The following is a 24,428-nucleotide window of genomic DNA, read 5'->3' on the forward strand; positions in this document are numbered from 1 at the left end:
TCTGTGCCCCAAGTATTCACACACACAAACGGAGCTGTCAAATTATGAATGAATCTCACTCTGTATTTTCCACTTAGTATTACAGTGAGTAAGGCAAACATTAAGTTCATTCATAGCTACAGCCTCCACTCACATTGAAAAAGGCTCATAGACGGCTGGGCACTGTGGCTCACGCCTGTAATCCTAGCACTTTGGGAGGCTGAGATGGGTGGACTGCCTGAGTTCTGGACCAGCTTGAGCAACATGGTGAAACCCTGTCTCTACTAAAATACAAAAAATTAGCTGGGTGTGGCGGTGTGTGCCTGCAGTCCCAGCTACTCGGGAGGGTGAGACAGGAGAATTACTTGAACCTGGGAGGCAGAGGTTGCAGTGAGCCAAGATTTCGCCACTGCACTCCAGCCTGGGCGACAGAGCAAGACTTTGTCTCCAAAAAAAAAGGCTCATAGGATGGAGGGTGACTGAGTATCCAGCAGTCCAGCACCTCCCACCTCATCCTCTCTCTGGGACACACACCAGTGAGCAGAAGGACCGGCAGCATTATCTATGGTACCGTTTCTCTTTTAGTTGTCAAGAACATGTAGTTGAATTCACACAGTTTATCGTGAGATGTATATAATAATAACGACAACCACATTTTAAAAGCTCCCTGTGTGCCAGGCACCATCCTAGAAGTGCTATATACATGACTAAAATGTAATCCTCACAACAACCATGTAAGTTAAGTTTTCTTATGTTCCCATGTCACAGATGTCAGAGAAGTTAAGTGACTGCCTGAGGTTACAGCAAGGGCAGGCCCGGGTCTCCTGGTTCTAGCTCTCTCCACTGCAAGTCATGTGACACCTTCTGGAGGGTGAGTCCACAGACTGAAATTTAGAGGTGGCCTTGGGGACAAGGTGGCAGCCACAAAGCACAGGTCACGGATGCCTCAGAGACTGGCCGCTTCTTCTCTGTTCATCACTGTGAACCATCTCAGGATCCAGCACAAGGAAGTCCCTTCCTTTGTTGGGGCTGCAGTTACTGCCCTGAGACCTTGGCTCTGTATGAAACTGTTGGAGCCCAAAGCCAGTTTGTTCTTGGTGCATCCCAGGGCGTACAGCTATGCTTTGCTTATCAAATGACCTCTGTTCTTTCTGGCGCATCCAAAACCCAGTAGGAAGCAAAACTAGCCTTCTGATAAGGAAGCCAGAATATTGTCATAAAGTCCACATGGTAACACTTGGGTGTTTTCATTCTTCTGCTTGTCCACTCAAAAACATTTACCAAGGACCTGCTAGTGCCAAGAAAGCGCCCTGCCCTGTTGGGGTGCACAGTCAAGTAGGGGCAGAAATGCTGGACCAGCATTCATGGTACACGACAGAAGTCCTCTAATAAGGGTGGCTCAGGGCATTATAGAAGGATGTAAACACAATTCTATTAAACCTGGAACTCTGCTTCCTCATAATACAGACTGGCATGTGAGTGTGTATGTATATGCACATGTGTATGTTTGTGTCTGCATTTTTTTTTTTTTTGAGATAGAGTTTCGCTCCTGTTGCCCAGGCTGGAGTGCAGTGGTGAAATCTCAGCTCACCACAACCTTCGCCTCCTGGGTTCAAGCGATTCTCCTGCCTCGGCCTCCTGAGTAGCTGGGATTACAGGCGCCCGCCACCACGCCTGGATAATTTTTTGCATTTTTAGTAGAGACTGGGTTTCACCACATTGGCCAGGCTGGTCTTGAACTCGCGACCTCAGGTAATCCGCCCACCTCGGCCTCCCAAAGTGCTGTGATTACAGGCATGAGCCACCGTGGCTGGCCAACGTCTGCATGTTCTATGGGGCTCCTAAAAATATGTGAGCAAGAGCTCTGTGTCACAGTAAGAAACCATGGAAATAGGAAAAGTGTAGACCAAAAAAAAAAAGCCAAGTAACCTGGAGCCATGAATATAGGGACAAATAGCCTCTCATATCCAAATTGACAGGAAGAAGTTACATTTAATTTAGAATATTCTGATTAAGGAAGCAGGGAAGTGTGTAATTCATTCCAGAGAAATTCCTCCCCAGAGTGATTAAACGGAAAAACAATGTTAGGGTTCACAGGGATAAGCTTCAGTTATCTAGAAAATTCACTTAAAACACCTCATTCCCTAGCAATGACAGAGAAATGAGGCAAGCTGCAGCGAGTCAATTACCAACTCTGCTGAAGGTGACTGAAAACTACGGTCATTATAATTACAAGAGGACTTTGCATTCTTTCACAGAGAATTGCGAACTCTTACCCATCTGGCCTCGGAATGTCACCCCTCACACATTTCTTTTTTCTGTCCCAGACTCTCCTTCCTAATTATATTGGACTTTGGCTGATTTTTTGTTTTTTTCTTTTTTGAGACGGAGTCTCACTCTATCACCCAGGCTGGAGTGCAGTGGTGCCGTCTCAGCTCACTGTAACCTCCCTCTCCTGGGTTCAAGCGATTCTTGTGCCTCAGCCTCCCGAGTAGATAGAATTACTGGCTGATTTTTTTTAAGTGGCTAGATCTTCTCTGGGCAGCTACTGAGGGCTAAAGGGCACTGGGAAATGCATGGCCTGGCTTGTTCTGTTCCTTGAGGCCGGGCAGCTCACCTCCTTCCCTTCTGACCGCTTCAGACTTTGGGGTCCAGGGTTAGTGTGCCCCTGGGTCCCCATGAGAGGAAGTGGCTTCACCATTGTCTTCATCACCGACAGGCTTTTAAATTTGTAACTCCGGTTGATCGGACAGTTACTAATGCCATGTCATGAGATAAAGGTGCAAAGTGAATTTCTCATTTAATTCTCACAATAACCCATAATAACAGCACCTGCTGCAGGTGGACATAGAACGCTGGCAGCCAGCCTGGGCTTAAACAGTCACCCTTGAAAATCAACAAAGAGATGAGAACAGAGACTCATTTTCCGCAAGTGTCTTATTCAGGAACTGCTTTAAGTGTGAATGGTGGGCGTAGGCCCTAGGTTTTCCACGACTGGCCCTACTTCCCGTAATTTTATTCTCTTCAGTTAAGATTATCTATTGCTTATTCAGAATTTTTCTGTTGTGGTAAAAGATACATAGCATAAAAGTTTCCATTTTAATCATTTTTAAGTGTTCAATTCAGTGGCATTAATTACATTCACAGTGTTGTACCAACTATCACCACTATTTCCAAACTTTTCCATCACCCCAAATAGAAAAACTTGGCAACCATTAAGCAGTAACTCCCTAGTTCCACCTCCAACTACGCTGGTAACCTTTAAGCTTTTCTTTTCTTTTTCCCTCCCTCCATTCCGCCCTCCCTCCCTTCCTTCCTTTTTAAATTTTTTTAAATTTTTTAATTTTTTTTTGTTTTGTTTTAATTATTTTTATTTACAGAAAACTCAGCAGTGTACCCAGTTTTGTGGCAAGTTCTTTAGCCTTTGCCTTTTCGAGTTTGACGATGCGAGCCACAGACTTGGGACCCAGGACGCTGCCTCCCCAGTGACGGCGAATCTCATCATATCTGTCATTGTAATTTGTCCTGATAGCTTCCGCCAGCTTAGCCAAAGCACCTTTGTCTTCCGAGTTAACGTGTGTGAAGGTGACAGTGGTGCAGGTCTTCCTGTGGACTAGACGTCGCAGTCTGGCCTTCCCCTTGATAATACAGTAAGGGGCTCCCATTTTCCGACACAGGGCAAGAAGACAACCAGCTCAATGGGATCCGTGTCATGGGCAGTTACCACCAGCTGAGCCTTCTTGTTCTCCACCAAGGCAGTGACGGTGTTAACTCCTGCTCGAAGGACAGGTGGTCTCTTAGTGGGGACGTCCCCTTTGCTAGCTGCTTTCTTCTCGGCCCGGGCCAGCAGCCTCTGCTTCTTCTCTTGCTTTGTCTCTGGTCTGTACTTGTGGGCCAGCTTAAGCAGCTGAGTAGCTGTTTGGCGGTTCAGGGCCTGGGTGAACTGGTTAATGGCAGGAGGCACTTTCAGCCGCTTATAGAGGATGGCTCTCTGCCGCTGCAACCTGATATAGCGGGGCCATTTCACAAAGCGGGTGAGGTCTCTTTTGGGCTGGACGTCCTGTCCAATGCCAGAATTTTTAGGCCTTTTCTCAAATAGTGGATTCACCACTTTCTTGGTCTCCTGCTTCTTCCCCTGGGCCTTCTTTCCTTTCGGCATCTTGGGCGGCGGGAAGAGAGCTCTTCCTTTTTTTAAATGGAGTCTCACACTGTCCCCCAGGCTGGAGTGCAGTGCTACAATCTCTGCTCACTGCAACCTGTGTCTCAGGTTCAAGTGATTCTCCTGCCTCAGCCACCTGAGTAGCTGGGACTACAGGCATGCACGGTAACACCCAGTTAATTTTTCTATTTTTTTGTAGAGATGGGGTTTCACCATATTGACCAGGATGGTCTCAAACTCCTGGTCTCAACTGATCCACCCGCCTCGGCCTCCCAAAGTGCTGGGATTGCAGACATGAGCCACCATGCCCGCCCTCTTTCTGTCTTTATGAATTTGCCTGTTTAGATATTTCTAGATTCTAAATGGAATCATACAGTATCAGTCTTTTGTGCCTGGCTTATTTCACTTAGCATAACATTTTCAAGTTTCATCCATGGTGTAGCCTGTATCAGGACTTCATTCCTTTTTATGACTGAATAATATTCCACCACATTTTGTTTATCCAGTCATCTGTGGATGACACTGAGTTGTTCCACCTTTTGGCTATTGTTACAACAGTCAACACTGGGATATAGGTATCTTTTTGAGTCGCTGAAGAAAATTCATTAAAGGGACTCAACTAAACATGTTTTGATGCCTTTATGGACTGGACTAGGAACAACAATGTGACTGACATTGCTTTTCCACCTTCACTACTGTATAGGAAGGTGCCTGTGTCCAGGCTGTTCCACTAGCCCTGGAGCCTCTCCGGGCTGGTGGAAGAGAGGAGCTAAGGTGTGTCCTTGTTTTGTGATTGCCCTTTACTTTCCCCGCATCCACCATCTGGTCCCACCCAGCAGCCAGCTCAGTGGGGCACAAGAAGACCTGTCAGTAGTGCTGATGAGGGTGCCTGGCCAGCCCTTCTCCCAGCTACCAAGGAGCCCCCTCCCAGCTGCTTATAGGATTCACTTCCTCAGACTGTGGTTCTCGGCCTGGCTGCAGATCAGCATCACTGGGGCAGTTTTAAGAAACACTCTTGGCTGGGCGTGGTGGCTCATGCCTGTAATCCCAGCACTTTGGGAGGCTGAGGTGGGTGGATCACGAGGTCCGGAGTTCAAGACCAGCCTGACCAACATAGTGAAACCTCGTTCTCTACTAAAGATATAAAAAATTAGCCAGGCATGGTGGCACACACCTGTAATCCCAGCTACTTGGGAGGCTGAGGCAGGAGGATTGCTTGAACCCAGGAGGTGGAGGTTGCAGTGAGCAGAGATTGTGCCACTACATTCCAGTCTGGGCAACAGAGCAAGATGCCGTCTCAAAAAAAAAAAAAGAAAGGAAAAAGAAACACTCCTACTTGGGCTCTACCTATGGCCATTACAAATTAACTGGTCTAGGGTGGTGGGGCCCAAGCATAGGTCTCTTGAAAAGCTCCCCAGGTGAGAACTCTTTCTTCCCATGGTCTCTGTTCTCACTGGTCCTCTCAGGGAGATACACAAAAGGATGCTGTGCCGGAGGTGGGGTGGGAGAGAAGGTTAGTCCTTCCCATTCCATAGACAGGAATCCTGAGGCCCAGCAAGGAGGAGGAGTCGGCCTCTGAATCAAAGGTCAAGGGTGGAAATGAACCTGGAAGCCACTGCTCCTGAGTTACCCCAGCTTGTACTAAGTCCTGGGCCAAGGCCCCCGCCTCCCTCTCCTCCACAGCAGTGGAAGGGCCTGATGCAGTGAGGGCCCCTCTCAGCAAGGTCTGTGGCACTCATTCTCCCACCCCACCTGCAGAAGCAGCAGTGAGAGCTGACAGATCACAGGATTGCTCCTGAGTTTACAAGGCAGCAGACAGGGAGGCAGAGATAGAGCAGCAGCCGCCGGAAACCATTCCAGCTGATAAATAAAGTGACTTCCCAGTGAGCGAGGCCATTTGTCAACAGACTTGCCCCAGTCAAAGCACAGTCAAGTTCTGCAAGGCTGAGCCCCTCCACTCTTTCCAGGCCTGAGCTGCAATTCTGAGGGAGCACTGAAGGATGGGTCAGAGTCAGTGCTGGGCATGCTTGGGCAGCCTGCTTCGCTCTCTGGGCCTCTGTTTTTACATCTGTAAAATGACAGGTTTGGATCAGTGGTTCTTGCCTGGGGTAGGTCATCCTCCCCAAGACAGCATCTGGAAACGGGAGAGGGGAGGTTTAAGTTGTCATAAATAACCCCAGGGACAATTGTACACAATTTAGAACTGTACCCTGGTTGGGTGCAATGGCTCACACCTGTAATCCCAAAATTTTGGGAGGTGGAGGAAGGAAGATCACTGAGACCAAGTGTTTGAGAACAGCCTGGACAACACAGTGAGACCCTATCTCTACCAAAAGCTAAAAATTATCCAGGTATGGAGGTGCACACCTGTAGTCCTAGCGGCTCGGGAGGCTGAGGTAAGGGGATCGCTTGAGCCTAGGAGGTCAAGGCTGCAGTCAGCTATGACTGCACCACTGCCCTCCAGCTGTGCAACAGAGTGAGACTCTATCTCTAAAAACAAGATAAGTAAAATCAAATAAAAATAAAAAATGCCAAAGGTGTCCCCATTAAGAAATACTGGGTCAGATGTGGTGGCTCACACCTGTAATCCCAACACTTTGAAAGGCTGGAGGAGGATAGCTTGAGTCCAGAAGTTCAAGACCAGCCTGGGCAACATGGCAAAACCTCATCTCTACAAAAATCATAAAAATTAGCTGGGTGTGGTGGCATGTGCCTGTAGTCCCAACTACTCAGGAGACTGAGGTGGAAGAACTGTTTGAGTCTGGGAGGTCAGGGCTGCAGTGAGCTGTGATGGCACCACTGTACTCCAGCCTGGGTGACCCAGTGAGACCCTGTCCCCAAAAAAGAAAGAAACATTGGTTGGTAAATGCTGGAGACTCTTCAAGTCTCAGTGATTCTGTGCCCTGTTGCTAAATGTCCCCAGTTGAGAAACAGGCCAGAGGGCACGGGGGTAGGAGGTGTGTTTGTATGAAAAAGAAAAACTCGAGGTGGGTACCCAAGCTTTGAGCTGAGCTATCACTCAGTTTCCTATCCTTCTGCCACTTAGATTGTTGGAATTAAATATTAATAGACAAAGGTAGAGTAAAACCCAAAGCTCCTGACACAGTCCCTAAGCCTAGAAGATGCTGACAGCACAGGATTATAATGATGTATCATGAGCTCTTAGTGATCTATTTATTACAGCTGTTACTTACCTGGTGTTACTTAACCACACTATCTATACTCCCTTAAACCTCTGAGGGGAGGCTGGGATTCACAGAGGCTGCAGCTCCATGCCCCACCTGTCTCCTAGGGTGGGACGGATACAGAAGTGAGCACAGGCTTGTGGGGAAAACCCTAACCCTGAGAGCTTACCAGGGACCAGCTGCATTCTCCCATGGGTTGTTTCCTTTAATTTTCATACTAATCCTGTGCCAGTTATTCATACCCTGCCTCATTCTAAAGATGATCTCAGTTAAACCATGTGAGATGTGGTTATGACTCCATTTTCCAATGAGAAAACCGAGGTTCAGATACATTAAGTAACGAAAGAAGGGCTTCTCAACCTCAGCATATTTTGGACCAGAAAGTTTCTTTGCTATGGGGAACCATCCGGTGCAATGCAGGGCATTCAGTGGCATCCCTGGCCTCTACCCACGAGATGCCAGTAATATCCCCCAACAGACACACACACACACACACACACACACGCACGCACTAACATCCCTTGGCAAAGGGTAACATCACGTGATTGTGAAAGGCGAAGTTGAGAGTCATAGAGTGGCTTTCTTTACTGCTAGGCTTTAGAAGTTATCTTGTGTGCCCTCCACATTTTACAGGTCAGGAAACTGGGCCAGAGAGGCCGAGTGACTTGCCTGTGACCACACAGCTAACAAACTGGAGAGCTGCATTTGAAACTAGCTGGCCATATCCATCAAGGGCTCTTTGCATCCCATCACACTGGCTATTGCGAGATGAGAGGCTCAACGTCAAACAATTTTCAAGCACCTACCATGTGAGGGGCTCAGAAGCCTACAGTCAGTTTGAGAAACAGACAAGCAAATGGGAAACTGTCAAACACGAGGTGATGAGAGGGGTTCTGGGCTAGCTGCCTGCTAAAGCTGGGGCTGCAGCCGCTGTCAGGTTAGACACAAGGAGGCCTGGGAGCCGGAAGTGTCTTGGGCTACAGGGCAGGAGGGGGAACGAAGGCCATGGGTACATTCAACGCCCTGAGCAAAGGCAATGGCTCCAGCTCATTACCTTCCTCATCTCCATTGCCATAGCCTCCACCACAGCTCCAGGCACCTCACCCTCAACATTTCAGGAGGGAGTGGGGAGATTCAGGAACAGTTTTATCAGAGCCAGGCATCTCTCTGCAGATGGCTGAATCAAAACCAACACTGGGCCCCTGCTTCAAATATGGCCGTGTCTGCTTGGCATTGCACCGTCAGGACCGCATTCCTCAGGGACTGCAGGAATCCCTCTTAAAATGCAAACCCCCTGCTTGTGCCTCTGTGTGGGGGGGAGTTAGCCACATCCTGAGGCACTATCGGCCATTAATATCTCAGTTATCTGTTAATATCCAAGTGGCAATTAGCAGACCTGGAAGCCAGATTCTGCAGGGTATGTGTATGTTTATTAACCTGCTTTAGGAGAGAGGAGATGGGAAGATGAGAAAGTCAAATTCATCAACTTCAGGGACTTTATCAGGGACTTTTTTTTTTTTTAATCAGCATCTGCTCTGGATGTAGAATGCCACAATATTGTGTGGACAGATAATGGGAAGGACCAGTAGGCGTGAGAGACTTTACAGGTATGATCTTGTTCAGTGTAAGCCACAACTGCTCAGATAGCTATAGTTATCCCACGTCACAGAGGAAGGAGCCGAGGGCAGGTGTGGTTAGGTGGCTTGCCCACAACCTCGAAGCGAGGGTGATCTCTGGCCTGTTCTGAGATGGGCCACTTAGGGCCATAGAGGCACTGCAGAGCTGGAGCATTGTTTTTTTGTTTTTTTTGTTTTTGTGAGACAGAGTCTTGCTCTGTTGCCAGGCTGGAGTGCAATAGCGCGATCCCGGCTCACTGCAACTTCCGCCTCCCGAGTTCAAGCAATTCTCCTGCCTCAGCTTCCCAAGTAGCTGGGACTACAGGCACATGCTACCATGCCCAGCTAATTTTTGTATTTTTAGTAGAGACGGGGTTTCATCTTGCTGGCCAGGATGGTCTCGCTCTCTTGACCTTGTGATATGCCTGCCTTGGCCTCCCAAAGCACTGGGATTACAGGTGTGAGCCACCTCGCCTGGCCTGGAGTTCTTTTATACGTTGTTCAAAAGAAGGTCTTGACACCCAGAGAGCCAGATGATCCATCCAGGTCACCCATGAGAGGCAGGAGAGGAGCAAGACTCCCGGAAGTCATACCAGGTCTCCAGACCGTGCTGATCACAGAGGCTGGTGCTGCCTACCTGAGCTCCCGGCAGGAGCACCCTGCACTGTCCCTCCCTGCCATTCTAGAGTCCAAGTCAGAACTCATGCCCCACCCCCAGCCTCTGCCCCGTGGCATTTATCCCAGAGGATAAATGCACCTCAGTGACCCCAGCACTTTCTCCTCATACCCTACAGCAACGAGGTCTGTGAGGCTCGGGGAGAGAGGCAAGCTGCAGTGTGCTGCCCCAAAGGGACCCAGAGACCCGGAAAGCCATCTGTCCTTAGCTCTGCTCAAAGCCCTCCCCTCCACTCACAGCCTTTTAATGAGGGACCGGCTCCCAGCGGCCCAGCTCCTTCTGATCTGCTTGCATCACTGCCTTTGAAGCTTCCCAGCCCCAAAGACCATTTATCGCCACAATTTGCCTAGAAAGCCTCATAAATCATGTCTGTGCACAAAGGAATTATTACCACTTTGGAAGAGCCTTTCAAAGGCAGCTGGCAGAGACAGGTTGGCCCTGCACCGTCCCCCATGTGGCCCCCTTGCTTGCCTTTTGGGGTCCCTGAGCAAGTCCCAGGCTGTGTGGGGGAGGGGAGGGATCAAGGGGAATTTGGTGATGCTTCCCCAGCCACGTAGGCTCTGAGGGACATGAATTCACAGTAGGAGTGGGCAAGGGCACTGGGAGGGAGGCGTGAACTGTCTCCTGACATGACCATTTCCCCATCATTCCCCTTCCCCATGACTTCCTTCAAACCATGAGGTCTGGTCTGGAGGAGGGTGCCTTTCTCTGGCTCTGTCATGGGCTGTGGGCAAGGCGCCACCCTTCCAGACCTCAGTGTCCTGCTTGGCAAAAAACGGGATCAGGCCAGATGACTGTGTGTGAAGCTGTGCCCACGGAGTTCGGAGGAGTCCTGTGCTGGGAGCGGGGTTGGGCTGTGACAGGGACCCTGGAACTCCCATTTCCAGGGCTCCAGAGCTGCTGTGTTTCTGCTGGATTCTCACACAGGGACAAAGCACTAAGCAGCTAAAAGTGGGAGGGTGTGCGAAAACCTAACTTCTGCCTTCAAATGTCTGTGTTTCATTCCTTTTACACTCAGAAAGTTCTTCCACAGGTCTCATGAGGAAGTTCTTGCTGGAAGTGCTTTCTTCTCTATCACTCACACACTGAGCGGCCACTTCAGGGCCCGGCAGCGAGGGATGCTGGTGGGGAGGCAGTAGGAGTGGTACTCGGGGTCTCTGTTCCTAAGGGACTTTCTGCCTGGCACTGTGGGCCACGCCTCCACAGAGAGTATCAGGAAGCAGAGACAGGAGCAGTGGAAGTGGAGGCTGTGTAGAGGCCCGGCTCCCTGGTGGGTCCACGGAGCGTTTTTGAACAAAGGCCTGCCTTTCCTGTTGCCCTGCTCCTGCTGGAGCTGGGGACCTTTCTCGCTGGGGTGGTAGGGGGAAGGAGGAGCAGGGAGAGAGGTTGTGCTGAAGCTGCTCCAGCAGTTTATCTGGGGGTTCACAGGCACCAGGGAGAGGTGAAGCAAGTCAGGGTAATTTGGACCTGGGCAGCCTGGACTGATAGTCAGCCAGAAGGGTCCGTGGGCCCGGGACAGGGCAGGAGGGACCTGGGATCCTCCCTCTTGGTTGCTCATCCTGGGAGTCGATGCTGTCCCCCAAAGGCCTGGCGGGAGGCTGTTCCCACCAGCAAGTCCACCGGCTCTGCTGATCGTCCAGCAGCATTCACACTGCCACTGTTCCACAAGAGATTCACAGCTGAGCCACCTTTTATTTTGACAAAGGAAGGAGCCAACCGGTGCTCCTGGTGCTTGGAGTTGCCTTGGCCTAGGTCTACTAAGCACTGATCGGATGTGCGTTTTGAACTTTCCACCCCCTGTAGTTGCCAATTCTACGTGTACTGCTCCTTTAGAAATAGGTTAAACTGAAGCAATTGATGGAAGGAACTCTACAGGCCTTGTTTTCCAAAGAAAAATATTGTTTGGAGGAGCAGGTATAAGCCTACCTAAGTATATCATAAACTGTTCAAAAATAACTCAGAGTCAGTCTTGTGTGGATGGAAATGTAGCGCTTAAGTCACATTCTGCTTAAAGTTGTAACAAATACAGATGACTTAAAAAAAGAAAAAAAAAGAACTGATTGGATGTAGGGTCCAGACTAGGTGGGGCTTAAGTGCAGCAGCCAGAGATCACATGACCTGCTGAAGGCTGGGCTTGCTGGAGGTGAAAGTGCACTGGGAGTTTGGGGTGGTGGGGAAGCGGTTCATCTACCCAGGAGGGGCCTTGTGTAATAAATGGGGTTTGACTTGGGATCTTGAAGGAGGAACAGGATTCTGATGAGTGGGAACAAAAGGGAAGACTCTCTGAGTGGAGGGGCTGGGAAGAGCACAGGGAGGGGGTGAGCAGGGCCGGCAGGGTAGCCTGGGAAGGCAGGTACGCAGTCCGGGTGGGCTGCAGAGGGCCTGGGAAGCCTAGACCAGGAACGAGGGCTAGATCACTGCTTCCCAGACTCTCCATGGGGAAAGACCACGCGTCTTGTTTTGTTTTCCAGTCCAACACATGGTCCTCCCTGAGCATGACTGCGATAATGTTCATACCACCTGGGACTCATCATGAGCATCTGACAACACCCAAGTTCGTCTACACCCCACTCAGTGAGAGGAGCCCTCCAACCAACCATGTGTGTGTCCATGACAGCAATGTCAAAATTGCTATAAAGGTTGCTAAATGTTTACTCTCAATATCTCACTTATCTCGTCATTGGCCAGTAACGGCCTCTGGAGTGCATGTCTAGAGAACACACTGTGAATAGCACTGGGCTAGGCGCAGGTTGGAGGAGAGGCGAACAGCCCATTAAGACAGGTTTGCAGGTGGTTTTACTCCAGCTAGGCAAGATTCCTGTCCCTTCTGTCTCCTTCCTGTCGACTCCCAGAGGCTGTTGTGCCACCTAAGGGACCAGGCACTTGGGGATGATACATATAACCAAGGATATTCCAATGGCTTCCTCACTGGCAGAGCTGGGCACCCACCAGCTGCCTGGTGGCTTGGCGCCTGCCGGCTATATCCAGGATGTCCAGGGCAGTGGCAGCGTACACACAGTGAGCCCTACTATATGTGAAGCGTTGTCTGAGCGCTTTACAAGTAGTATCTTACTGCATCCTCCCAACAGCCCCATCGTCCCCATTTATAGATCAGCAAACTGAAGCACAGAGAAGTAAGGGACTGAGGAGAGCATCCAGACGTCACTAGAGCCCTGGGGAAGCCTCTGCCCTTCCTGCCTCTCACCCCGTCAGGGAGTTGTGGACGCTGGGGTCCTAGTCCAGGCCCCTCTGCTGACTTTCTGTGTGGCCTTAGGGAAGACACATCCCCTCTTTGGCGTTTAGTTTTCCATTGTAAAATAAAGGCATTAGCAGCAGATGCTCCTTGAGATGCCTTCCATCTCCCAGAGTCACCTGGGGGAGTCTGCAGGGCAGGGATGAGAGGTGCATGTCAAAGGGGGAAAGCGAAGTGTGGGCGCGAACGAGTGCTTTTCACTTCTGCCCACGGCTGCCACTGAATGATGGGCAGAGATAGAATTTCCAAAACCATACAGCAAATGAGCATTTCTCTCACTATATATATACAGCCATTCTTCTAAGTTCCCGTGCAATGAACTTACCCTTTAAATGCTGTAGGACACTTAATATTTGGAATAACCCTGTTTATCTCTAGCGCCTCCCCCTGATCCCCTGAGATGGAGTCTTACTCTGTCGCCCAGGCTGGAATGCAATGGAGTGATCTTGACTCATTGCAACCTCCGCCTCCTGGGTTCAAGCGATTCTCCTGCCTTAGCTTCTCGAGTAGCTGGGATGACAGGTGTGGACCACCACACCTGGCTAATTTTTGTATTTTTAGTAGAGACAGGGTTTCACTATATTGGCCAGGCTGGTCTCGAACACCTGACCTCAAGTGATCTGCCCACCTCAGCCTCCCAGAGTGCTGGGATTACAGGCATGAGGCACTGTCTGGCATACTTTTGAGCTTCCACAGCACCTCTATGTTACAGATGACCAGAGCAGACACTGGCATTCCCACTGCTCGATGGATAGGCCTGGGGCCCAGAGAAGTGAAGCAGCTTCCCCGAGGCCACTGGTCGGATGAGTCAGAGAGTTGAGACCACAGGTCCACCATTCTCCACGGTGCCACCTCCCCAATGGAGTCAGGTTACACAGGCCCCACCTATCAGCAAGAAGCCACATCGCTTTGGGATTGGGGACCTCCTCCTCAACTCTGTCTTGCTATTTGTGCTATTCATGTCATGGTCCATTTGTCCCCAAGCAGGGAAGGGACCTTGAGAGCAGCTCTCAGCTGGGCCTGCCAGTCAGAGGACACTCTATCCAACACTGCTGGACAATGACCTCTGGTTTTCCTGGAGAGAGGAGTCCTGAGAGTGAGTGACAAATGGCTGTCCTGTCTATTAAGAGTTATTATCAAAGGATGGGCTGGCTGCTCCTGGGATCTGCCAGGATGAAGCCGAAGAATGACACTTCTGCCGCGGCAGTAGGAGGTTTGCTCGGCTGGTCACTTGTTCATTCACTCGACAAGACTTGATTGCTTTCCCACTGTGTGCCAGGCCCTGGGGGTCGAGTGGGGAATCAAAGCACCATGGTCCTGTCCTGGAACTCACAGCCTGGCAGCAGAGTGAGACAATAAGTAAACCACGCCTTTATTTCTCTGCTCAAACACTATGTCCTTCGAGTCTTCTTGGATTACCCTTTCCGAGCTCTCTCCCCCATGTCATGGCTTTGTTTTCTTCTTTAAAGCACGTATTCTATCTGATACGATGTAGTCACTTCACTGTATTGTCTATTTTCTTTCTTTCATTTTTGAAACAGAGTCTCACTCTATTGCCCAGGCTGGAGTGCAGTGGCGTGATCTCGGCTCACTGCAACCTCCGCCTCCTGGGTTCAAGTGATTCTCCTGACTCAGCTTCCCAAGTAGCTGGGATTACAGGTGCACACCACCATGCCCAGCTAATTTTTCTGTATTTTTAGTAGAGATGGGGCTTCACCATGCTGGCCAGGCTGGTCTCAAACTTCTGACCTTGTGATCCTCCCACTTTGGCCTCCCAAAGTGCTGGGATTACAGGCATGAGCCACCACTCCTGGTTATTTTCATCCTTTTATTTATTGTCTGGGAGTCTAACTAGAATGCCAGCTCCACGAGGGCAGAGGCTTCTGTTTTATTCACTGTTATATCCATAGAACAGTGTCTGGCATATAGTAGATGCTGAATAAATACTTGTTAATGTATTCACTCATTCAGCAAATAAGTATATAAGTTGCAGTAAGGATATGGAGCTATAAACAAGGGCTTGACAGAAAACAATGAGAGGGACTTCCTTTCCATTGGGAGGCCAGGGAGCCTGAGGAGGTGATCTGGACACTGAGAACTGAAGAATGAGAAGGAGGCCACCATGGGAAGAGCAGGAGGTAAGAAGTGCCTTCCAGGAGGAAGAAAGGGCCGGGCAAACATCCCAGGGTGGGGAAAGGCTCGGCAGAGTCAAGGCAGGGGCAGGGGTGGGGGACACTGTGAGGGAAAGATGGCTCTAGATAAGGTAGAGAGGGCTGGTGATGTGTGGTTGTGGCGGGGAGCTGGGATTTTAAGAGCAACGGGAAGCACTTTAAGTGTGCCAGCATGACTGCATGAAAGCAGGACTCTTGCAACCCTGGTCTAAGAGGGAGACGGTCCCTCTTTGCAGCTCATCATCCCTGCTAGGCCAGTGCCTGTTGACGTAGAATGAGAGACAGAGAGAGAGAGAGAGAGAGAGAGAGAGAGAGAGAGAGAGAGAGAGAGAGAGACAGACAGACAGACAGAGAGAAATATATGAACATGAATGAATGAGAGTCTTCCCACTCTTCACATTTGTTCATGACACTGCCCAGTGCCAGTGAGATGCACTCCCTTGCCAGGTAAGACACAGCCAGGGAGGGGATATGGGAGGGGCCAGGTGAGGGCGGGAGAAGCAGATGGGGCAGCTTGGTGCATCCAGGAGATTCAGGAAATGTGCTGACAGCTGTACACAAACCAAGATTTCCTAAATTACAGCGCCCCCCTTTAGGAGCGGCAGAGACCTCACTAAATGTAATTCCCCTCATTGTTATTTATGTCTCTGGGTGCCAAGCGATGACTCCTGAAGTCTGTCTTACCCATCCCTAAAAGCGGGTGCTGCGTTTGCCAGAAGCTGGAGATGTAAGAGGGCAGGTCACGGTGGCGGTGGGTCCCCGAGTGCAGCTGAGAGCTGTGGCAGGAGGTTTGGGGGTGTGGGGAGAGCCAAAGCCATTCTGGGAGCTGAGGACCCCCATCAGTCACCCAGCAAGGAACACAATCAGCACTTGAGCAAATGGGGTGAGGTTAATGACCCTTAGGATTTCTCATGACCACAGGCGTGGCCTGTGATAGCAGGAGGTTTCATTAAGCAGGACATCCACATTTTACACTGCTGGAACATCCTGGGATCTTAGGGGCTTGGGACTTTGGAGGGAATCTAATGAGCTTCACTTAGTAGAAGTGGCCTGGGCCTCAGCACCCCCTCATTCTGTCTAATGGGGCCCAGCCTCTTCCAAAGGACCTAAGCTTGTCCTCCATGTGGGTGTCACTTCTTTGTTTTTGGAGACAGGGTTTCACTCTGTTGCCTAGGCTGGCACACAGTGGCACAGTCACAGCTCACTGCAGCCTAGATCTCCTGGGATCAAGCGATCCTCCTGAGTAGCTGGGACTACAGGCACATACCACCATGACTAGCTAACTTTTTTTCTTGAGATGGAGTCTCACTCTGTCGCCCAAACTGAAGTGGTGTGATCTCGGCTCACTGCAACCTCTACCTCCTGGTTTCAAGCAATTCTCCTGCCTCAGCCTCCCAAGTAGCTGGGACTACAGGTGCGTGCCACCATGCCCAGCTAATTTTTTGTATTTTTAGTAGAGATGGGGTTTCACCATGTTGGCCAGGCTGGTCTTGAACTCCTGAACTCAGGTGATCTGCCCGCCTCGGCTTCCCAGAGTGTTTGGATTACAGGCGTGAGCCACCGCACCCAGCCAGCTTTTTAAATTGTAGAGACAGGGGTCTCCCTACATTGCCCAGGCTGGTCTCAAACTTCTGAGCTTAAGCCATCCTCTGGCCATGGTCTCCCAAAGTGCTGGGAGTACAGGTGTGAGCCACTGCCCCTGCGTGGCATCACCTCCTTAAAGGCCCTGCAGACCCTATATGAGGGGCGCTTCTCCATCCCCTAAAAGCCCCCTTATCCTTAATTAGGCTCAGATTAATGCTTCCTCCTTAGAGAAGCTTCAGGAACCTTCCTGCTTCCCCTATCTCATGTGCCTGCTGCTTTTTCGCCTTGGGTTACGATGGATGTTGACCCATCAGGCCCCTGAGCTTTGGAATCATACAGACCTGAGTTCAAATCCCACCGCTGCCTCTTACCACCCGTATGACCTGAGGAAGCATTCACTCCTTGGGTCTCAGCTTCCTCATCTCTCCTATAAAATGGGGCTCTTGTGTGCCTGATAGGGTTGTCACCAGGATGTGGTACAAAAGTATCTTATTCAATGCCTGGCAAGAAGGAGGGGCTTGGTACTATGTTTCAACAAAACATTCAAGAAAATGTGGAGATAAAGGAATGAATAAAGTCAATGATCAAGGCATCATGCTATGTGCAAGTAAATTAATTAGGTAGCGGAATAACTGTCAGGATGACAGTAGGTCATTATCGTCATCAGCTGGCTGTAAACTCCTTCCGGGAGGCACTCGGTTTGGGCTTCCCCAGAAGCAGACCCTGACGTGGCTCCAGGAAGCCAGGTAAGGGAAAGAGGCAGTGGGCAGGGAAGGGAAGGGAAGGGAGATGAAGTACAAGTGGTATTAACCCACTGGACCTCCGGGAGACTATGAAGACCACCGCCTCAGTTATCCCAGTCAAGGGCAAGGAGGCCAGGCCATTTGTCCATCAACCTCTCTATCCTGTCCTTGCAGAAGGGCAGCTCAGGTGTTGGGTCCTCCCTGCTAGCTCTGTGTGCCCCTCTGTGGTGGAGTGGCAGACGCTTGTTGCAGGCAGCCTTTGGTGTGTAAAAGTGAGCACTAAGAGGTCTAGGGAATCAAGAGCATCTGTGGAGCCTGAGCACGTGGCTCACACCTGTAGTCCCAGCACTTTAGGAGGCCGAGGCAGGAGGAAGGCTTGAGGTCAAGAGTTCAAGACCAGCCTGGGCAACACAGTGAGACCCTGTCTCTACAAAAAATTTTTTTAAATAGCTGGACATGGTGGTAAACACCTTGAGTGCCAGTTACTTGGGAGGCTGACGTGAAAGGATTGCTTGAGTCCAGGAGTTCCAGGTTGCAGTGAGCCATAACTGCACCACTGCACTACAGCCTGGTAACAGAGAGCTGTCTCTTTAAAAAAAAAGGAAAAAGTGAGCACTGGCTGAAGGGCCCGTCTGTTTTGTTCCCCACTGTATACACATCATGCTGTCTGGTATGTATTAGGGGTTGATATTAATATTTGTTGATTCAATGAATAATTCATAGGCAAACTCCATATAGGAAATGGTTAGAGAAGCTACGAAGAACAAAATGACAGGGTCCTCAAGTCCTCACCACCTAGAGTGGAGACGCTGGCAGCACAATTCCACGAGAAAAAAGACAATGGATCAACCACACTAAAAGTCAAGAAGTGAATGCCCCCAGGAAGAGAAGGCACTTGAGGTAGGAAGAGGAGGATGGCCTCAGGGCTGGGAAGGCTTTAGGAAGAGATGACTTGGTGGGGCCCAACTGAGAGTGGGTTTAGATAGAGGATGGGGTGGGGCTTGGGAGAACAGCACAGGCAAAAGGCTGGAGACAGGAATGGCATCACAGGTGTGCTGGGAAACACCTGGGCAGGAGACTCCGGTTGGAGAGTCTCTAGGTTCTCTAACCTGTCGGGTTCAGAGTTGACATGTGGGGACAGAAGTTTGACCTCAGAGGATGTCTAGAAAGAGTTAGGATTGGGAGCAGCCGCAGCCAGTAGCGTGTGCCAGTAAGTGCATGTTGGAGAGGCTCCCTGCTGCCCTCGGATGCCGCTGGGAAGGCTGGAGTCCCCCCCACCCACCCCCACATTCACATGCCCCCATGAAAGTTTCTCTATGTCTGTTCTATGCAGTGCACGACCTGAACATCTGTACCTCGTGGCTCTGTCTGGCTGGTATAAGGAAGGGAGGAGACAGGAATAAGAGGTGCTTAGAAACTGAGGAAAAAGAGACACTTCCCCCGGCTGGAAGGATTGGGAGCCCCTCAGGACTCAGGCCTCTGCACTCCAGAGTTGGGTAGAGGATGCTGTCACAGCCAAGCATCAGGTTCCCTGGAAGCTGAAATACTACAAAGGGGGTTGTCACTCTGCTGCTCAGCCCCACTCTGGGAGGATGGGGCAGGGGCTGAGTAGCAGCTTCCCTGACGTCTCTCCTCTCTCTCTACCTGTCTCTATTTCCATCTCCGCTGCCTCACTCTCATTTTCACCTCCTTTACTCTGCCCCACTTATCTTTCTCTCTCATCTCCCTCCTGTCAATGGCTGGGTCCCCAAGAGGTGGAGGTGGGAGGACTAGGTGAGGCTGTCCCAGACTGACATGCCGGGAGATGTGGGGGGGTAGCTGGGGGGCTGTCTGAACTGGATGTTTGAACCAAAGGAGGTCCCAGTGGGCCTCCCCAAAGTGTGGTGTTTTCTTTTTTTTTTTCCTTTTAAAGCATTTCACTTTCAAAGGAAGCCAGGCCCTGAGTGAAAGGAGCGGGATACACTCAGGCTCACAATCAAAAGGCCTTTGAACCTGGGCTGAGAGCTCTGCGGTCCTCTCCTCTTCTGGGTCAGGGCCGGCAGGGGGATGGGGACCTTCAATGCCTAATTGGCAGCTAATATGAATACTGGGGGTGGGAAATGGAATCCCCTCCCCTCACACCCCAACCCCAAGCAAGTTGTTGGGGATTGGGTGAGCACAGATCTTTTCGACTCAGTGTAAAAGTGGATTTATTACAGGTTTTCTTGCCTGCATCTTGGCAGTGGGGAGACAGGCTTCTGGTGCTTAATGAGCTCATGGCTCAAGCTGTCTCCAGCTGCAGAGCTCACAGAGGATTTCAAGGCAAAGTTAACGCTGTAGTTAGTTCTAGCTGGCTACCCATCATCACTTAGGCTCAGGAGAGAGAACAATCTTATTAAAATGAGCAAACAGCAGGCAGCCTCCTGGGCAGAGCTCTCTGGGGTGGGGACAGGGGTGGGGTCTGGTGACAAAGCTAAGGAGAGCTTCGGACAAGTTTTTGCCTCATGGTTGAAAGTGGACCAAGGAGAACTTGGAAGTCACTCCTGTGGGGACCCGGTCTGGGCCTGAGCCTGCGTCTGGGCATTAAGGTATAGGAATTCAGAGCATGAGTTGTGGAGGCCAATGGACCTGGGACAAGTCCTGCTTCTGCAGGTGACCCTGGGCAAGGTACTAAAACATTTTGTGCCTCAGTTTCTCCCATCTGTAGAATGCAAATAATAATAGCACTGACACGGTAGGGTAGCTGCAGTAATTAAATATGATTACACAGTGATTAGCATAGTGCCAAGCACATGATAAACACACAATAAATTTAGCAATTATGATTATGAAGGACCAGGGCTGAGCAGGCTGTTTGCAGACTTCAGAGTCAAGAATCCCATAGGTGACTCAGAGAGGGTGAGGAGGATGCAAGTATAAAGTATTAGAATTGCAGACACCTGATGAATCAGCTAGTCTAGTTCTCCCTTTTTGGGGTGAAGAAGCAGAGGCTTTGAGATGGAGTCTAGCTCTGTTGCCCAGGCTGGAGTGCAGTGTGCAACCTCAGCTCACTGCAACCTCCTCCTCCCGGGTTCAAGCGATTCTCCTGTCTCAGCCTTCTGAGTTTTGCTGGGATTATAGGTGCGCGCCACCACGCTTGGCTAGCTTTTATATTTTCAGTGGAGACAGGGTTTCACCATGTTGGCCAGGCTGGTCTCAAACTCCTGACATCAGGTGATCCACCCGCCTCGGCCTCCCAAAGTTCTGGGATTACAGTCGTGAGTCACCATGCCTGGCCCAGGGCTGTTTCTATCACAGCATCTGAGCTGAACCACAGTCCTAGACAGCCCCCTGTGCTTGTCTTTTCCCTGCCATGCACCAGTGAGTTATGGAGGTTTTCCTTATTTGTCATGTTTTTCCCAGGTCTCATGCAAGTAAATTTTCTATCCCTAGGGGTGGCTGAATGGAGGGTGGGGAGGAGAAGCTGGCCCAGGATAAGCCACTGAGGCCTGAGGGTTGCCTTATCTGCCAAGCAACCCAACAGCACCAGGAGAAAGAACAGCTGTGGTGGCCACAGACTGTTGTAACAGGCTTCCAAATCAGCTCCCCACTTCCAGTCTCTTCCCTCACCCCACCTCTGCCCACCCCAGAGCGGTCTTTCCAAATGACTAATGTCATGAGGTCACTGCCCTGCCAAGAGCCTTTCTGTGGCTTCTTCATGAATCAAGGTTCAAGTCCAGGTGCATGGCGGCCTGGCATTCCAAGCCCTCAGTGCTTAGGCCCAGCCTCCCCACTGCCCAGTCCCTCCAGTCACCCCTTCATGCCCAGGTTCCTGGCAGCCCCTGCCTTCCTGTGCCTTAAACTTTGCCAAAGCTACTCCCCCTGCTCCAGCACCCCCAGTCCTGCTCCACTCCGTCCCATGCTAGACCCCCCACAAGGTGAGTCCATTTGATTTCCCTTATTATTCAGTTATCTTGGCCTTGACTCAAATTTCTCATATGGAAAACAGGGTAGGCTGAGGAACTGTTCCAGTGGTGATTTCCCTGATATTTCTACTTGCAAAAGGGTGACTCGGTATCTTGGAGCTGAGGGGGAGAGCTAAAAAGGCAGAGAAACAACCTAAACACCTGTAAAACGAACATACCAATCCATGTCCGGCCCCACACTGAAAGCTGGGATGAAAGTAAAGAGAAGGCTGTGGGAGTGCTTAGGACCACCCATGAGCTCTTAAGACCTCCCTCCAGGCTTTGTTTTCCTCAATTGTTAAATGAAGGGATTGACAAAGGAGGTCTCTAGGAACTCTTCTGTCTCTGACATAACTTTCTGGATGAAGGATCTTAGCCATACAGATGACCCCTGGGGAGGAAGAGAGGGAGGATAATTCAACCATGGAGGGGTACAGAGGGGGCTTCTAATATTTTTGTACAATTTTCTTTTTTTTAAAAAAGGATCTTGCTCATAGCCATTACTGGAAAAAAAAAAAAAAAAAAGAAAATGAAAAATGAAAAGAGAAAAAAAGGATCTGGGGCAAAAATAGTGAATATTAATATTTGTTCAAAGTGCTGATCATGGTTTTTCATATTATTTTGTCTATTTTCCTGTATGTCACAAATATTTAGTAATTTTAACAAGAATTTGGCGAGCCTCTTCTCAACAGTCACCATTCCCTGACCTCCTGCACTTGCAATAGGGGGTACTGTCTCTAAGTGCAAATTATGCATCAACAGAAATGACTGCATTTGAGGGTGGTAAGATCCCTGCTGCAGGAGGTACTCAAGCAGAGGCCAGACAGGCAATAAATATTGTGGGAGCGAATTCTACAGTGGAAGAAGGTTGGACTCTGACCTGAGAGGACCTTTCCAATTCTCAAGCCTCATTCTCAACACTCACGGCTAGTATATTTCTGCAGGCAACGGGACCTGGGATGCTGTCCTTGGTGCTGAATTCTGCAACATCTCCCTCTTGGGTTCAAATGATTCCTGCCTCAGCCACCCGAGTAACTGGGAATACAGGTGCCCGCCACCAGGCCTGGCTAATTTTTTGTATTTTAATAGAGAAGGGTTTCACCATGTTGGCCAGGATGGTCTCGATTTCCTGACCTTGTGATTCACCTGCCTCGGCCTCCCAAAGTACTGGGATTACAGGCATGAGCCACCATGCCCGGGGCCACCAATGAATTTTTTGACACAGACCTTGGAAACCAGAAGAATAATCTTGTTACTATAAGACACAAATTAAGCCTGGCATGGTGGCACATGCCTGTAGCCCCAGCTACTTGGGAGGCTGAAGCAGGTGGATCACTCAAGCCTAGGAGTTCGAGGTTGCAATGTGCTATGATCATGCCTGTGAATAGCCTCTGCTCTCCATCTAAGGCAACATAGCGAGACTTTCTCTCTTACAAAAGAAAAAAGATACAAATTAATGTTTTAATTTCCAGGACATCCTGGTGATCCAAATGACAGGAAGGGATTCTGGCTTTTGTTCTCCTGAAACTTATTCTCCCACCTCCACCTTCTGCTAGTGGGTGCTTGTCCTTTCCTGACCTTAAACTGAAAAACACAGAACTGGGAGCCAGAAAGCTTAGGACTGAGCTCAGGCTCAGTCACTGATAGCCTTTGTGACCCAGAGCAAATCCCCTCACAACAGCAAGCCTCTGATTCTTCGTCTGCCAAGTGGAGATCATTTTACCAGGTGATAGAATGCTTGAAAACATGCTTGTGAAAACACTTAAGTGGAATACTATAATTAGACATTGGCAATACTGTTCTGATTCGTGCTCTAGTCAGTATGCAGTGAAACAATCTCTCAAGGTGGGAAGCAAAGAAGGCAGTGCGTATGGAGGCTTGAGTTAAGCTTGAAGAACCCTTGAGAAAGTTTTAAGAAAAATGATCCAGTTGGCTTCCCTGTGGGTAAACAAAAACCTTTTCAGATGGTGGCTGGTGACATTTGCAAGCATCACAGACTTTCAGAGTGGAGGTGGGCAGTGACACATCTCTAAGTGGGAAGGATGATGTCATGATGTTCATACTCATTGAGCTGAGGGAGAGTGTCATCATGTCCAGGAAATGGGGTCCACCAGGGATGGTATAAAGGGCTAGAAAGCTGAGTGTCAGAACCCACACTCTAGTCCTGGCTCAGCCACCAACGCGTACACGCAGTGAAGAGTAGCTGGGCTCAAGTCCCGCTTACCCACTGACTAGCTGTGGAAAGTCATTTCACTTCTCCAAGTAGTGGAAAGTGAGTTTACTAAAATCTGTCCACCGAAATGACTGTAAGAATAAAACAGAATCAGAGGACAAAGGGCTTGCTAACCAGAGGCGTATATGACATCTGGTATTTAATCTCTCTGAGCCTCAGTATTCATCATTTGCAAAATGGAGACAATAAGGCCTGCTGACCTCACAGAGATGAAGTGGGATAAAGATGAGACGAGTCACATATACATCCTATTTATCGTTGCTCTGACGGAAGAGGAGAGGCAGGCTGGGACTGACTGGGGGAGAGATGGGAATCAGGAGCTCTGGTTGCTGTTCTAACACAGGGCCTCTAGAAGGAAGAATGGGACTCGGTCCCTGCCAGCTCTAATGCTTTATGCACCTAGGTACCAGGCTTCTCCCTGAGTTCCCTGAACTTACAGAGCTAAAGCAGTGCTGGCCTAGAGCCCCCTGAGGAGGATGGGGAAAAGCCACACCATTCCATTTTCATTTCATCTCTGCTTGGCAGGGCCAAGCATCAAGGTCTGGAAAGTAAAGAAACTTTCTCTTTCCCCACTTCTCCATGTGTGGCTGAGCTCTAAGGGCATGACTTACACATGGTGGGCCCAGAGATTCCAGACGGAGACTAGGGCTGTGAATTCCAAATCACGGTATTTTGTTGAGCTCCCTGCTCTGGCTGGCTCTCTCTCTGCAGCTGGCATCCTCGACAGGAAAATTAATTGCTGCTGTCATTCTGCTTTTTGTTCCAGTCTATATCCCAGGAATAAGAGATCCGAATGACATTAACCTGTATATAAAAGCCCTTTCTAAAGAGCAGAGCAGCGAACATGGAGAGGTGGGCTCTATGCCTGGGAGAGAGCCAAGGACAGCTCCCCACTGGCAGCCCCCT

At 49.9% G+C, this 24,428-nt stretch overlaps 1 protein-coding gene and 1 pseudogene across 2 annotated transcripts in view; both read right to left on the reverse strand.

Annotated features, from left to right (window-relative positions):
- MEGF11 (multiple EGF like domains 11) overlaps positions 1 to 24,428 on the reverse strand; it is a 432,868-nt gene that overhangs the window by 87,264 nt on the left and 321,176 nt on the right. The gene's annotated exons all lie outside the window — the stretch shown is intronic.
- Positions 3,354 to 4,138, reverse strand: LOC105718675 (large ribosomal subunit protein eL8-like; annotated as a pseudogene).

Source organism: Aotus nancymaae, unplaced genomic scaffold (assembly GCF_030222135.1).
Source record: "Aotus nancymaae isolate 86718 unplaced genomic scaffold, 86718_ANA_hifiasm-v0.15.2.pri h1tg000041l, whole genome shotgun sequence".
NCBI lineage: Eukaryota > Metazoa > Chordata > Mammalia > Primates > Aotidae > Aotus > Aotus nancymaae.